The following is a 16,475-nucleotide window of genomic DNA, read 5'->3' as shown; positions in this document are numbered from 1 at the left end:
GAACTGCTTTCAAAAAAGGGGTTTTATGCTTTGCATAGCACCAGCTTCCATGTGTTTCTCAAAGTATGCCTTGTGAATTTAGTTGCTTTTGATAATTGCATTGTGGGAAAAAGAAACTGTATTCAGCTGGCTGCTGTACAAATGTAAGCTGACATAATAAATGCAGTCTTTCTCCTGTGCACATCTTTTTACAGCATCTTTCTTTACAGTTTGTGTGCAGTTGTTGTTCTTCTATCCTGAGATAAATAAACATCGAATAATTGCAGTGCAAGGTCAAAAATCAATTATATGGAGATTATAGTTATTTGTTTAAAAAGCCCAAGTAATACTTTATATCACAAGTCTCTTAAGTGACAGGTCAAGTGGGTTAATCAGCAACTAGTTTTCTCTGCAATCCTGACTCAAATTCTCCTTTAGTATCAGTGATAGACAGGTCCCAGTTACATACTTCTGGTCAGTGGCAAAAATATGGGTTTTTTTTTGGAAATTGCAAAAGTTATTGGCATCTACCACTGGTTTGCTACAAATGCATCTTACTGTATCTGAATAGCATGGATTTTAAATAGTGGAGAACTATATTGTGTGCCCCTGAATGAACACATCTACCTTCATGGCTTATTCAGAAGTTTGAGATGTCTCAGGCCAAATAAATACTGTGTTACAACATCTTTTGGGATCCAGATTTTTCAGCTAAACCTCAGATTTTAGAAGTCATCCTTGCCTGTCAGGAGGTCAATGTCTCAATTCTCTACCTCCCTTCTTTTCTAACAAGAATTGTGTTGTTTTGTTTGATTTTTTTTTTTTCAATTCGTGCTCACTTCCTGCAATATTCAAAATTGTAAAGCAGTTACTGTAATGTCAGACACAAACATTCACATCCTTGATTTTAAAATATGGTATTGACATATCCATGTTACTTGTATCGAAAAAGTAATAAGAATTTTGCTAACTCAGTGGTTTGGCTTAAAAAGCGCTTTTAACTAATCCAGAGCTTGTTAAGAAAATGTAAAAAATGGCACTTACCACAAAAACTAACTTAAAATATCTTTTTATAAAAAACAAACCAAAACTAAACTAAACCTGGCTTACAAACTGTTTACAGAAAATTTAAAAGATTGCTACAGAATAATGTACATATACCATCCCCTCATATATAACTGCCCTCTCCTTTAAAAAAAAACAACTCCCCAGTAAACCAGACAACACGCACATACTGTTCATCCCCAAGTGTTGGCTATATTTTTATCATCATAGAAGGTAATCAGGTTAAAGTTAAACCACCCAACATTTGGTTTTGATGTCTAGTTTGATGTCTGTCCTGCAGGTTGCTGTGTCATGAAGGTTTAGCCAAGCCAGCTGTACTGAATTTTGAGGTACTATCAGGAAAGGAGCAGCATCAGAATGCAGTTCAATGGTGCAAGTTAACCAGGGCTAAGCTCCATGGTGCCATGGCTGGAAGGTTTTCTGGGCCCAAGAGGTCTGGCAACAGCCAGCTTGGTTATTTCTGCACTAGTTTCTGATGGGATAAAAGGAGGCAAAATCTTTCCATGCAGCCTATGGGGCAGAAGAAAAACATTTCTGCAGCTGCCTTTGCAGTAGTGGATACAGTATGTTAAATACTACATACCAGCAAAAGGAGTTTAAAAAACACTGATTCTGGTGACAAGTATTATAAAAACAAGGTTTGACTAGTAATTTGAATGCTAGGAAGCATTTTGAATTTAACTTCTCCCACATCCTGTCTTCTTGCTCTTATCGTTGTATCTGAAAAGTACAAAAGTAGAGAACATGGCCCTGACTTTCAAATAATGCAACAAGAAAATTCAAAGCAAGGTGTTGTCTAGATGGTAGATGAATATTTTCCACGTGATTATTGAGAAGATGTGGTGGTGGGATGTCAGAAAGTTCAATTATGCTAAATTGCTTACTGGCTAATATTCATTGATTTGGTATATATTTTTGCTGCTGTTGTTGAAAGGCATTTTGTAGCTCCAGACCTAATTACTGATGATAATACAACTTTTTATAATCAGTTGCTTTTCTCTAAGAAAAAATAAAGCATAGAGTTCTTTGCTGTAATGGATTAATATGTTGGGGAACTCCACTTGACTTAAAACAAAGATGAATGTTTAAAATACCTAAATGAATTAGAGCTCAGAAGGATGTCTTGAATTAGCAAGTCCAGCCTACTGTCTTGGCCAATCGATCATGCTAAAATACCAGCTCCATCTGAAAGCTGAAACAGCTTCTTGCCCTATCTGCGGCTAATGGAGTGATGCTCTAGAACTTGACAGGAATGCTGCTCCAGTGGTTGGAAAACTTATGCTGGTCTTCAAGTTATATTTGTTTTGGAGTCCTTTGCCTTAAATACTGTTTCTCCAACTTATGTGTTTACACAGAAAATAATTTCTACTGTACATTACAGATCCCAACTGTCCATCCTAGGTGGGCAGCACAGTTTTTAAGCATTTTGTTCTTCATTTTCTTGTCACTGTGGGTATTGAGGGGTGGTTTATAAGAAAAAAAGAAGGAAGAGCGAAATTCTGTGTTGTGATTTAAAAGATAAAGGACTGATGTTTATCTTCTTCCTGCCTTGCCTTTAGCCCCAACTGTAGTTGCTTTTCTATACTCATCCTCTTAATCATTTAATTTGTTTATTGAGTGGCCAAGAACATGGACTTAAAATATGAAAGTTAGATCAGTCATCAGGGTTTTCATTCATTTTTTCCTGTAAAAGGAAGATGACATTTGTAATGTAAATGGGTAAATATTTCTAAGAAAGATTCATGCACTGAGATAATAAAAGAATTAGGTTAGTTATTTAAATATTAATAGCTAGGCTGTTATGGGGTTACTTGTTTTCAGACTTCTTGTTTTTGCTCCCCCTTTCTTTGTTAAATATTAATCCATTTTCCTTACTCTTCTTTCTTCCTTCTACTTTTCAATTCCTTTTGCTTTGCTGCCTGTATTTTTCTTCAATAAAATGCCTTAGCTTCTACTTATTTGTTCCTTTTTCACAAAAAAAATAAAATAAAAATTTTTGCCTTTTCTTTCACTTTTTAGGTGGACAGCAGTAGAAAAAGTAAATGGAGTGGCAAAAAGCAAGAGCAACTACATCTTCTGTGAAAGTTGCTAGGAAGGCATCCTCACTCAACTCAATTTTAGACCGGTCCAAGAATGTAAAGGAGCCACAAAGCACTAAATTGCTTGTTTTTTCCCGTCACCCAGCTACCTACACATTTATAGGAAGTAGTCTTAAAATATTGCTGCTTTATTGTTTTTCTTAAATGCCAAACAAGTAACTATGTCAACTAATTTTTCCAAGGCTTTTCACTTCCCTACTGTTTAATGATAAAGTGTTTTGCTGCTTATCGTATGATCACTTCTCTAAACTGTACCTTACATTTGTACATACCAAACAAAATGAACAAACTTCTCTGATAATTACTTATGGTCTCTTATATTGTCATACATTAAATTAACTGAGAATTCTTAATTGCTGTCATTAATACCTCCTGTCTCCTTAATGAAGCAAAAGGCAGAGGCACAAGCTTATCCATTGTGTCTTCATAGAAGTGTCTGGTCTTGGCTGATGGATTGGGTCCCAACTCCTAGGAAACCCCCTTAGACACATCAGGCCTCACTGCATTTGCTTTGCTAACAATGTGAAGCTCCTAACCCCTTTAGAGAGGTTCCTTGTGTGCTGCAAAAGATGGTACATCTAATAGTAGGGTGTCACAGGATAATTTTCTGCCTGCAATAATACCATGGAGTAAAGCAAACCAAAATTAAACGTGTGCTCCCTCTCCTTAGAGAATAAATTTTCTGTGCACCAGACCATAGAGGGAAGTTCAATGAGATCTGTTTACATGAATACTCAATAAAATAATAGACTTACTGAGGTAAGTTATTTTGAGGACAAGAACGGATGAAATGGTGCAAGAATGAACCCACTTAAAACACCACCTGAAAAATAAATTCTGCATTGCAAACAAATATAAATTTCACATACCAGCAGGGAACTTTGATGAATATTAGTTTTGTGCAACATGCTCATGTGTGTAAAATGGGTTTCTACTGTACTTTGGCTTTAAAAACATTATTCACTGTTTCCTAGTACAAAGCCCCAGCAGGCATGCTCTTGGCTAGCTAGTTGAGAACTCTGCCCCAGTTTTCCATACTGCATTCATGAAGGGATTTGTAACAACCAGTGGTTACTGCAGCAGAAAGACTAAAATGTTGTACTATGTCACTTTTGAAACAAACACAAAAGTTCAATTGCATCTTACAGGCTAATGATGTGCTATAAACAGTGGCATATTGCTAGCAATGTATAATCCATACTCAAAGCAGCCATTCATTAAGACTTATAATTTCTTTTCTATATACTTCACTCTTCAGGTTAAAAGGATTTCAGAATCCTCTATTGGTGACTTGGCCTCACTGTGGTAAGTACCTGCACCCTGCAGGGCTCAATTTACTGAGAGCTTTACGGGGAGTCCCCAGCTCATACACCTCTCAGCTCCCTACATCTCTCGGCTCACTTTTGCACAGAACCAGCATTGTCTGAGCATCTGTGATGAGGCTAGAAAGGTCAAAGGGCTCATTGGCATATCAATAATATGTAAAGCCTGGGGTTGCAGCAAACAAATCTGGAAAGCAAGCAGCAAACTGCAGTCAACATGAGGCTCAGGGCTGGGCTAGAGTACTGTTACTGTTAAGCAAGAATAATAAGGTCATTAGATACAAACAGGGTTTAGTTTAAGGTGAAGAACAGCACCTCCTCAGCCAGGAAAACTTGGCTTATCAAAATTGGTTCCTTCCCCAGTCCTCCTTTCTTTCTCCCTCACTTTAACACTACTGAGAGCTTGCTTCTCTCTTTCTTCTGTTTTCTTTGTTTCCAGCAGTTTGCAAGTCTCTCTTCCTCAGTTTCATGCTCCCTTCTCTTATTCTTGGATTTTTTTCTGTCTTTTCAAAGCTCTCTCTATTAAATAAACGAGTGCCCTCAACCTGTATGACGAAGAGTGTGGAAAAAAAGTCAGAAGAAAACTTTACCATATAGATTTCTTCTAAATTGATACAGGAAGGTATATATAGTCACAGAAAAAGAGATGCCATTTATGGGTATCTCTCTCTTCACAGAGCTTATATGTCCCTTTGAATCTGACTTCATCTAAATAGAGCTGAGAAACCTGGTGAGATGGTACAGTACTCAATTAGAGAAAAAGATGTATAATCAGTGATATCATTGACATGCTATGTTACTACAATCTCAAATAGTTAGTAAAGTACAAACTGAGATGGGTGAAACAACTTCTGCCCATTCCCACAGCAACAGAGTAAGAGCAGCATCCACCTGGAAGGAGTCTAGCCACTATCAGAAGCTGGGCATTGATTGCGGTATTGGTCAGCATCCCCACAAGTAAAGGCATGATCCAGTATAGCTACACCAGTAGGATTTCATTCTCAGTACTGGAGGAAAGGCACTAACCCAGACTAATGAGTTTTATGCCTAAAAGGGGAAATAGCAATAAGCATTGCCCAATGCAACTACTGTGATATAAACACATAATGCTGTAATGAAGAACTTTGTAATGACAAGCCATGCAGTTTGGCAGTGTTTACCTTGAAAGATGTAAATTTGGTCATTTTTGCTTTTGCAAGATTGGATTTAATTTATAATGACTATATTTGTATTTAATTTCAACCCTTGCAAACATGGGATAACAGCATTCATCTGTGCTGTTTGGTGGAACAGACCCATTCTACCTTTCTGGAGAATCCAATATTCAGATGAAGAATAAAAAATTACTGCAATCGGTAAGAGAACTAAAACCTTCCAGGTGCATGTGAATTAACATTGGGATTAGTGCAGACAGTCTTTCTGGAAACTTAAGTAAGTGTGCAGCTCTTGAGAAAGAAGGCTTGAATTGGAGGGAAAATGCCTGTGACAAAAGCATTTTGGTCTTGAATCTCTTAAGTGGAGAATTTTTTTCCTCAGCAATGAAACAGGATGTGCTGCAGGTTGCATGTGGCAGCTACAGCAGAAATCAGGCTTTTTAATATACAAGTCTTAGGAGATCGTATCGTTCTCATGTGCCAATCTCAAATTAACCCTTTCATACCCTAAAACTCATACACAAAAGATAGCACATGTCCTATGTGTGTTATTTGCTTCCACGACCCCTGTGTTGTTTCTTCACAGTCTGTATACAGACCTTATTTTTATGGTAGGATGCAAATATGACAGTCATACATTGGGATAATAACATGTATGATGTGCTCAACTCTGAGTCATATAATTTATGGAGCTGCTGTAACAGGGACAAGGTGAGGGTTTGAGAGAACCAGGGGAGAAGCTCAATTGAAGAGCCTTAGCTGGGCCTCTTAATACTACTGTTATGTCAATAAATCCTAATAATAGCAAAAAATGAACCAGGTGGGAAAGTGTTATTATCCTTTTTCAACACAGGCCAAGGAAGTTATTAGTTTGATTTGCAGTCAAATCTCGAGCTGGGTGGTTGCCTGCGTCCAGAAGTATTCACCAAGCACACGCAGTGAGGAGCATGGGGCCCAGGAAATGTGGTGACCCAGCTGCGTGCACACCCTGTGGGGGCTTCAGGCTATACCAGCAGAGGTGCTTAAAAGTCACCTTGCATAAATATCCAGGCTGCACAGACACTTCTCTGACCTGAGTCACCGAGTCTTTTGAGATTTTTTCCCTTGTGCTAATAAAGCAACTTCAAAGTGATAACAGTGCAGGGTGAAGTGCATCTCCAAGGCTTAGAGAAGAGTGGTAAACCAGAAGAAAAGACTCCTGCAAAAAGACAGTTTTCAAAAGTCTTATTCCACTTTTCCAGATGGTTTGCTGCGTGTTTAATTATGTACCTCTGTTCCTCCGTTGGTGGATCTGAACTCTGCTGACTGCAACTCAAAATTTCCCCTCCCAAATGGTGAAATGAACCCCACATTTTGAAGCTCAACAAAACCAGCAAAAACCTACAACTGGATTTTCTTTCCCTAAAATTACTCCTTGCATTTTGTAACTCCTACATAAATAGCTGTGATATTGTAAATATGATAAATCCCTCTATATAAGCTGAATAAATTGATTAGGAGCAAACCAGTCATGTGGGCTGGACTAGATTGGCTTATTGAGGATTCAACAGCTAATTGCTTTCATAGTGGGATAAAAAAGAAGGAAGAAGTAAATGCAGAGACAAATATATGTTTGTTTTTGGAATGGCTAATGGGCTGCTGGCCAGGGCAGGCTGAAAAAGACTGCAGGAGTGTTGGATACAGTAAAAACCTATTACCACTGGTGGGCATGGAACAAAATTCTAAGGGAGACATCCACAGGCTGCAGTGCTTGGAACAATATAGCTGTGGTTCAAGGGTTTCTCTTTTATGGCCTGATTACAAATGCAATATGATTAACTGCTCCATAGACTTTAAGCCAATGATTTAAAAAAGACTTTACAGAGCATAATTAAGTAAGTAAAGATACTTGATTGGGGGGGGAGGGGAAACTTGGAGATGGACATCCCAGCTTCCCACTCTTTCCTGTCCTATTAGATGTGTCTCTGTTTACTGGATCATGAATAGTAGAGCTTGGAGGCAAAACTAATTAATATTAAAAATTTGTTTGAGGTAGAAAAGGCAGGAACATGTGCATCTGAGTTGTAGTCTGAAAGACTGAAGGTGTCAAACAAGAATAAAGAATTAGATAAGCAAAAAAGGAAAGCTAGAGGGAGAAAAGTAGCAAAGCAACTTCATATTAGCAAGGAACTAAGCGGAAATGTGGCAACCCTGAAAGGATGCTGGGAAGAGTGTTGCACGTCAAGGTGGGTTTCGTAATATTTTGTCCACAGCAGCTCAGAAGTACTGTTGCCTTTAATAGTAAATATGCTTGATCTTTCTTCCTTCTAAACAAGGTTTTGAACGTAACTCTAGTCCTCCCTGGACAATGTAAAGCAAGAATCTACCATTTCAGGGTGAAAAAGGAAAATCCTTAAGACCTCTCCCTACTGTTCATTTTCTATAACTTTTTCAGCAACAAGCAAAGGACCATACACAGTGCACAGAGAGAAAATTGTAGATTATTTAACTCCCAGCAGTTCCCCAGCCATGCAAAGCCTTCTGTTGAAAAGAAGTGCCCAGTCATTCTCCTAGTCTGAGTGAGCAGAAAAAGGAATGATTTAGCACCATCCACATTTTAGGAAAAATGAATAAAGCAGAAGTGAGATGGAACCTTAGTAAATGGGGAAAGAATTTAAAAGTAGCACAATAATATTTGAGAAAATGAAATACATTTGAAAAATAAGTGACCAGTTTTCACCAGATAAAGTCAAATCGTAGAGCTGTGAATGATTTAGGTTTTATGCAGGAGCAGCAATTACTATTGCAGCAGAACAGCTGAAGAAACTATCAAAGACTGAGCAATCGCTAACTGGCTGATCTGATGAGACAGGCCACAGGTCAGTGAGGTCTGTGTGTCACTGGAAACCCAGAAAAACTAAGGACAGTAGCCTTTTTCTGAAATGAGTGTTCCGGGGTGGTAGGCTGCATGGTTTCTTCAGCAAACTGTCCTGGTGAGGCAAAGCAGAGCTTGAGCAACAGAGATCTGCCTGTAATACAGTTAAAAATATGGAACAAATATCAGGATAAAAGTACTACTAAAAACCTAGAGGAGTGCAAACTTGCAAGTTGTAGATGAATACTATGACATTAATAGGAAAAAAAAAAAAGCCACCAAAAAGGAATGGTGGAAGAGAGGCTTAAATCCTAGCACTAGGACCTTAGGAAATTACTCAATAAAATGCCTCAAGGAATACAAATTAAAAAGTACATCCCACCATGCAGCCAGCAGAACTGCAGGCAGCAGGGACCCACATGCATCTGCCTGGGCCAGGTGTGATCCTGCAGGACCCTCTCCCACGGGTCTCCTAGGTGACCTAGGAGAAGGTGGCATCTGCAGCAAGAAGAGTCACTCTACTGATATGGACGGTGATGCTCCATTCACATATGCACACAATGGTCTTGGAGATACATGATAAAAAAAGCAATGCAATATACATGTGAAGTATTATTATTATTTCTGTTACACAGGTTTATTAAATTTAATGAGGACACCAAGGGATTCCATTAATCCTAACCGCAGTGCCAGTGTCTTTCAACATTTTCTTGATTAAGCCATTGAAAATATAACAGCTCTGTGTGCCTTGCATTTTTACACCATGAGATTGTTAAGTGCACTCTATACACAACTGCATTTACTCATTACACCTGAATTCTATTCCAGCATGTGCTTTATCTGCTCAGCCGCTTTCACAGTAGAATAATATGTTCCTTCGTAAAGTCCACAAATGTATTTTTCCTGCAACACATTGCAATAAGTGAACATTAATTCACGGTGAATTATAAAGGAGCTTCCATAGAATTATATATTACATCTACATGAGCATCGAGGGAGCAGCTTGATTAATATCATTATCACAATGAATAGTAAAGGAATTAATTTGATTTGCTGCTAACTATAACAGAGAAGCATTTAAATTTTCTTTTCGGAAGACATCTTCCCTATTTTCCCATACAAAGTCTTTCCAGCTTGAAGGTAGAAAGTGTGGGAGTGATAGTCAGCTGAAACACAAATGCTGAGTGTTCAAAATGCTTTCAGAGTTTATGGTCATAAAATTTAAAGCCTGCAATTGAAACAGGAAGATGGTCTACAAGCTAGGCTTCTGTGACTTTTTTTTCTGAGGTGGCTTCAATAGTTATTTGCTTTTACACAGATTAATGTCTTACAACAGATATTAATTTTCCTCCTATCACAATGACTATCAAATAAAGCAAGTTCCTGTACCTATTGCCAAGTAGTGGTATGTTCCTTTATCACTATGTTCTTAAATACCTTCCCAGGGAAAAAATTAACAATGGATTTTTAAATCAGTTCTGAATAAGCATGAAGAATCAATATGGTAAAAAAATCCTAACAGTGCCTTCTTCCTAACAGGACTCCTATCCTCTCTGCATCCATTGTGAGTTGGGTAAACAAAGGATAAATCAGTGCTTGAATCCACTAGATATTATTTTGTGGGGTAATACATACCCAGACTACAAGGTTTATTCAGCTCATTTTCCAAAGTGTTTCAAAATTTTAGGCTGCACTTGGACAAAGCACTAGAAAATATGATGCAACAAGCAACTCTTGTCTTTGCAGGAAGAAGAGGAGACAATTCTAATGTATTTTGCCAATCCCCAGCTTCTCTGGTAGCATGTTTACATACAGCAAATTTTTGGTGGGGGGCAAAGAATACCATTTACTTAGTTCATGGAATGTCTTCAACTCAGTGAGATTTAGATGAAGCTTCTGGACATTACAGGTGTGAGTGGTCAGTTAGTTCACAGTGTTAGGGCACTTGCACTATCCAGCACAGAAAATTGGAGAACCTTTCCTGTCCAGCAGAGAGAACATTTTATGCAGAACTACTGTCATGATTTAACCTATGCTTCCCCAGGGTAATGAAGTTTGCCTGCCCTATTCTTTTCTACCAAACATGAATATTTAGTCTTAACACAGGGATTCCAAAGAGTCGACAAAGATGCTTTGGGTGATCCCTTCCAGTGGGCTAACTCAGGCAGTGGCTGCTGGCAGCCTGGGAACCCCAGTACCAGCCTGCTCCATGCTCAGACTTGATGCGCCTGGTGTGCTACTCTGCTCAAGCCAGGGAGAAGCAGGATCTCCATTTACTGCACCAAGGCTTCAACAGTCGGTTTGTGCCAGGATTTTATACCTCTTTATAAAAAACACTAAAGAAAACTTGAAATTAGATAGCTCAGTGATGTGAAACGTTCCATGCACAGTAACAGACTGTGCAACATTTGAATTTCCTTTTGTAAAAGTGGATTCTGGGAAAATAATGGGGTTTTAATAAACAATAGAAACTTTATTAGCGTTTTTAGAAAAGTCTTGTCCTTTGGTAAAGCCATTGTGCTGTATTCATGAAGCAAATAGTGTATTAATGGGTTTTCATCTACATTTCCCCCATAGATGGGCAGTATTGTTCATAAAAACAAACTACTAAAAGATACTAAAGAGCTACCTAGAAACAACAGCCTAAAGCTGAGAATATAGGTTATCTTCCCAAAGCACGATTGTTAGCTAGGAAATGATTGAACAGTTCCAAATGTAAAAAGTATGATCTACCGCCACCTCCCTCTTGTGTACTACTATTTATAGTGACAATTGCATGGCAGATAGCTGTTTAGCAGTTTGATGCAATAATTTATATTCCAAGTGAGGTAGATAGCTTTTTGAATGTGAATAAATACAAATGCTGATTCCCATCTATCAACATGTATACATTTATTTTCTCCCACATTTACCAGAAAGCACACATGCTAGGATCCCTGCCATAGCAGTAATTACTAATATGCAGCAGACTCCAAAGGACCTAAAAAGTTTGCTAGTTACCATGAGAAATATTGCCCCCAGGAAATGCATGATTCAAAACCAGTTTGTACATGCCGAATGCCTACCCATAACCATGCATAATTCAAGTAATTCATGAACCATAGAGGCCTCACTTGTTACTCCTGAGACAACCAACAAATGTCATAGTATGAATAATAGAAGAACACATATATCTGTACAGCACATTGAATTATCTACTGTAACTCCTCAACTCATTACAGCTACTGGCAATTATCTCTTGTGTCAGCAGACATGGAATAAGCAGAATATTTACCTGGTGTGCTTTAAAATTCTGCAACTGCTTGTCCTGAACAGTGTCTGTTACTTTGCCCTGCACAGGGACACTCATGGAGTCCTATCTAACACTAAGTATTCATTTTACAGCTTACAGCTCAGAGCGAGCCTAGTGCTTAGGGTTTTTTTTTCCAACAGGCAACTGGAAAACTTTGCAACTGTGAGTGTAAATACAATTCAGCTGACATAATTCGGATACAGTCACCATTTTTTATTTGTGTAGCTAACTAAGCTGAGGGGAAGAAATTTGTCAAGACTTCTACCTGGAGGATAGGCTCTGATCTGGTGCACATCATCACTCTGTGGGTCACTTTTATTGGCTGGGTTTCATCTTCAACACTTCAGAATTCTTCAGTGTAGACATCAAGGTGCTTATACTTTTTTAGACTCCTTTTTATACCAAATGGAAGAAACAGGCACTATTCATTTCCACAGCTAGCAAACATAATGAAAAACAGTATTCATTTTGAAGGTAGGTGGTTAACAGGATGGTTTAATTTCTCTCCAGATGTGATTCCTTCCACTAATTAGAAAGAGTCTAGAAAGAGACCACCTTTGATGCAGATGTCAAGCTTGCTAATGTACACATTTGAAGGAGCTGAATATCTTTATCATATACAGAACAATTATTCCAGGTGTGCTATGCTGAATTTGGATTCATGTGTGCTTAAAATCACAATTCTATATTTTATTTTTTTTTGGACTGCCCATTTCTCTCATTCAAATATAGGCCAGATGTTAATTACTCTTCCAAATTATAAGAATATGAAAAAATGTAGAAAAAAACTTATTAGAAGTCAGGTCCTCAGTGTCCCAAAGTCAATTACCAACTGTGAAAGTTTTCTTCATTTTCTGTTTGAAAAAGAGACAAACTTCAATTATTTTCCTTGGGTTTGATTTATGGAAAGCACAAAAAGGTCATCTCTTCAGATTTTGTTTCTTTCTAATCAAAATGTTGATCTAAAAGAGCATATTTTCTAAAGACTGAAAAAAATTTTAGCTAATCTATACTTTTCCTGGTGTGAGCCATTTGAAATGAGAACAGCACAGAGATTTGCTAGAAAATCAATGGAAAACCTTAAGCATTTGCAGAAACTTGTATATTTTCTGCTTAAGAATACATAAAAGCTTTCCACTTGAACAGATATTTCCTATCATACCTGGGTTTTTCTCTGTGAAGCCAGGTGAAGCTGACAAGATACAGAAATGTTTTGTTGTTGATTTTGTGTTTTATAAACTGATTAATAAACATGTACAAACAGCCTGCCTGTGAATGCAAGTGAACCTTATTCCCTGGACATTTTTAGGCCTTCCAGAAATAGTCTCATGTTAAAAAAATGTTGGTTTAAAGCAGCAGAGCAGTATCTGGTGTATTCAAGTGGGTAGAAACATTACAGTATGGCAAGTCTCAGGCACAGAAGTTGCACAGAGTGCATAGGCACAGCTGATAGGGATTTTGCCCAGTCATACTCACAAAGGTGAATGCAAAGCCAGTTCAGTGACATGAAAGAAAAAGAATGCTATGCACTAAGGAGCAATAAAGAATGCTGTCTACAGCCACCAAGGTCACAGATGAAATGGAGGATAATTTTACCTAGCCTTGCAAGAGACAGTCTTTCAAAGCATTTTTCTGCCTACATGCAGCATCATTTTTTGCTTTGCCTCTTCTCAGCAGGGTGCACAGGAGTTGGACTAGCTGGCAGGCAGGTGTGAGATCAGCTCCAGGGATGTAGCCCTTGGCAGCTGAAACAAGTACTGCAAAGGATCAGCATCTTCCCTAACAGCCTATAGCAGAGCCCTAGATTTAGTCCTGAAACATCTACTTGTTTGTAAGGTAAATGGTGTAATCTCCAGAGTATGAAAGCTTTTTCCTGATGTTTTTCCTGATTGAAGATAGCCATCGGGGGTCTCTCAGCCCTCTCTGAGGAAAGCAAAGTCTGTATTTTCTTCTAGACCATGTTTCTAGGTCCCTGATGATTTCTTCCTTGGTCTCTGTGTTTGTTTAATATCTTTCCTAGGAAGAGGTGCCTCAAAGTGGGCATGGATTTCATCAGTGAGGAGTAAAGTTGAAGAATTACTTCATATTTGGTATATATAGCACTCCTATTTATGCGCTTCAGCATGAAACTTGTCTTATTCCAACTGTAACTATTGTTTATTTTACTCATGTTGAGTTTGCAATCCATCAGGCTCTTTTCTGCAGTTACTGCCTACCACATCAGTATTCCTTCTGTAATTGTGTGCAGCTGATTATGCCTATTTAAGTGGAATACTTATCACTCATCTCTACTGAAATGTTTCTTATTGTATTTCAGACCATTTATATAATTTGACAAGAACTCTTTGATTCCTAATCCTATACTCTGAAGTTTTTACTCCCTTTTGTGTTGTCTGAAAGTTTAATAATGTGTTTTGTTACATGAGCAGTAAATGAAAACATTCTTCAGTATCAGATGCAAGACAGGTCTGCTTAGAATATGTCTTGACACGTTTCATGACAAACCGTGAACAACTTGTTGTTGGCTGGTTTTCAAATTTTTGGTTTTATTTCACAGCAGTTTCAACTACGTCATTAATATTCAGCTTTCTTAAGAAGAATGTTGTCAGGTGTTCCCCCTATTCACAGACAAGTTACATTAACTATAAGAGGCAACCTGATGGGGTAGAGATTCTGAAACTGGAAATAAGCATTCATTCTGTTATACTTCAGTCATTTTCTGCGTGGTACCTCTTGGCCCTGGAGGTTCTCCTAGCAGGTTTCTCTTCTGCTTACACAGGACAGCCGGTCTAACTTTATTGCTTTCATGTTTGGCATGTAAATGGCAGAAACTCTGCATTTTGGCAAGGTTTTTTTTTGCGTTATACCCATGGGAATGGCAGACACATAAAAACAGACTTCCCAAGAAAGTGTGTCCAGCAAATTGGCCCTTTGCTGAGGTCTTGATGCATCATTTTCCTTTTTAGCTGCAGTTAGGTGTTCATCCAAGTTTTTCTCTTCTAGTGTAGCCCTATTTTGTTAGTTGGGATTGTAAATCTCTGAGGACAAAAACCAGCTTTTTCAGGGTGGTTGTGCAGTACCTAGTGCAGAGTTCACAGCACTGCTTAAGGTGTGTAAATACTACTCAAATGATGAATTGATAATAATCAGCTGTACTGTATATTTCCAAACGTTTTGCCAGGTCTTATTAAGCGGATCATGTATCATTCTATCCATAGCTTTTCTTAAGATAATTCCTAAATTATCATATCTTCTTATCTGGAAGATTTTTTGTGTGGCAGTTTACAGGATTGGGACCAAGTGAAATCCTGACAGCAGACTGACCAACTCATTTGTTGGTCAAGATTTTGTCTTTGTAAAATCATTCTGCTTAGCACTTATGTTTCCACTAGCCTCTACTTGCCTTCTTTCTCATTATCTAATATTTCATTTCCATAATTTCTAGCTCATTTTAAGAAAAAAGAAAAATAATTTTAAGGGACTTGCATAAATAAAGACTTCAAAATAATTTTCTTGTAAATCCATTTATTTTTTCCTAGAAAAGCAGTTGCTACAGAAAAAAAATAACAACTACCATTGTGTAGTTTATTTCATATGATAATGTTTTTAAACGTTAGTTTGCGATATGCATCTTTCTCTGCTTTATTTTGGATAAGCTAATTAACTTTAAAAATAGTCTCCATAAGATGCAAAACATGGGAGAAAAGATGGTGGAAGCCAAAAGGTTGACTACAGCAAGAGTTTCATTGAATTAAATTAAACTTCATCGCAGAACGAGCTCTGTGGAGTGCAGGGGGACAGTCTCATTTAAAAGGGTGTGTCTTGCTGTGTAGCCTCTTTAAGTGTGATCTCCTTTTGGCCTAATTTTCTGTGACAGTGTATTTAATAACAGTGGTCCCTTACTGAGAGTACCTTCTGCCTGGTCTGTCACTGTAGAAATTTTGGCTCTGTAATTGGCATATTATTGTCAATCCAACATTTAAATTTCCTTAAGGGAATTAATAACTATTAACAGCTACTCATATGGCTCCCAATAAAGAAATGTTATGCTGTTATTAAAACACCTCAAATCTAAGCCATTCTGCATTTGTTGCTCCCCTACTTTTTAACTCCCTATTAAAAAATTGGGAAATTATAAAATTAAAATTCTGCCTGTTATATAAAATCTTAGAAAGGACTCTCAAGGACAGACCAGGAGTTTCACAACAATATAGAATCATAGAATCATAGAATAGTTAGGGTTGGAAAAGACCTTAAGATCATCTATTTCCAACCCCCCTGCTGTGGGCAGGGACACCTCACACTAAACCGTATCACCCAAGGCCTTGTCCAACCTGGTCTTGAACAAGGCCAGGGATGGAGCATTCACAACCTCCCTGGGCAACCCATTCCAGTGTCTCACCACCCTCACAGGAAAGAATTTCCTCCTTATATCTAATCTAAACTTCCTCTGTTTAAGTATTAACCCATTACCCTTTGTCCTATCACTACAGTCCCTAATGAGGAGTCCCTCCCCAGCATCCCTATAGGCCCCCTTCAGGTACCGAAAGGCTGCTATGAGGTCTCCACGCAGCCTTCTCTTCTCCAGGCTGAACAGCCCCAACTTTCTCAGCCTGTCTTCATACAGGAGGTGCTCCAGTCCCCTGATCATCCTCGTGGCCCTCCTCTGGACTTGTTCCAACAGTTCCATGTCCTTTTTATGTTGAGGAC

Source organism: Pezoporus wallicus, unplaced genomic scaffold (assembly GCF_028554395.1).
Source record: "Pezoporus wallicus isolate ANWC-B61680 ecotype Strahan unplaced genomic scaffold, APGP_CSIRO_Pwel_v1 contig_7178, whole genome shotgun sequence".
NCBI lineage: Eukaryota > Metazoa > Chordata > Aves > Psittaciformes > Psittacidae > Pezoporus > Pezoporus wallicus.
This window is presented reverse-complemented; position numbering follows the sequence as displayed.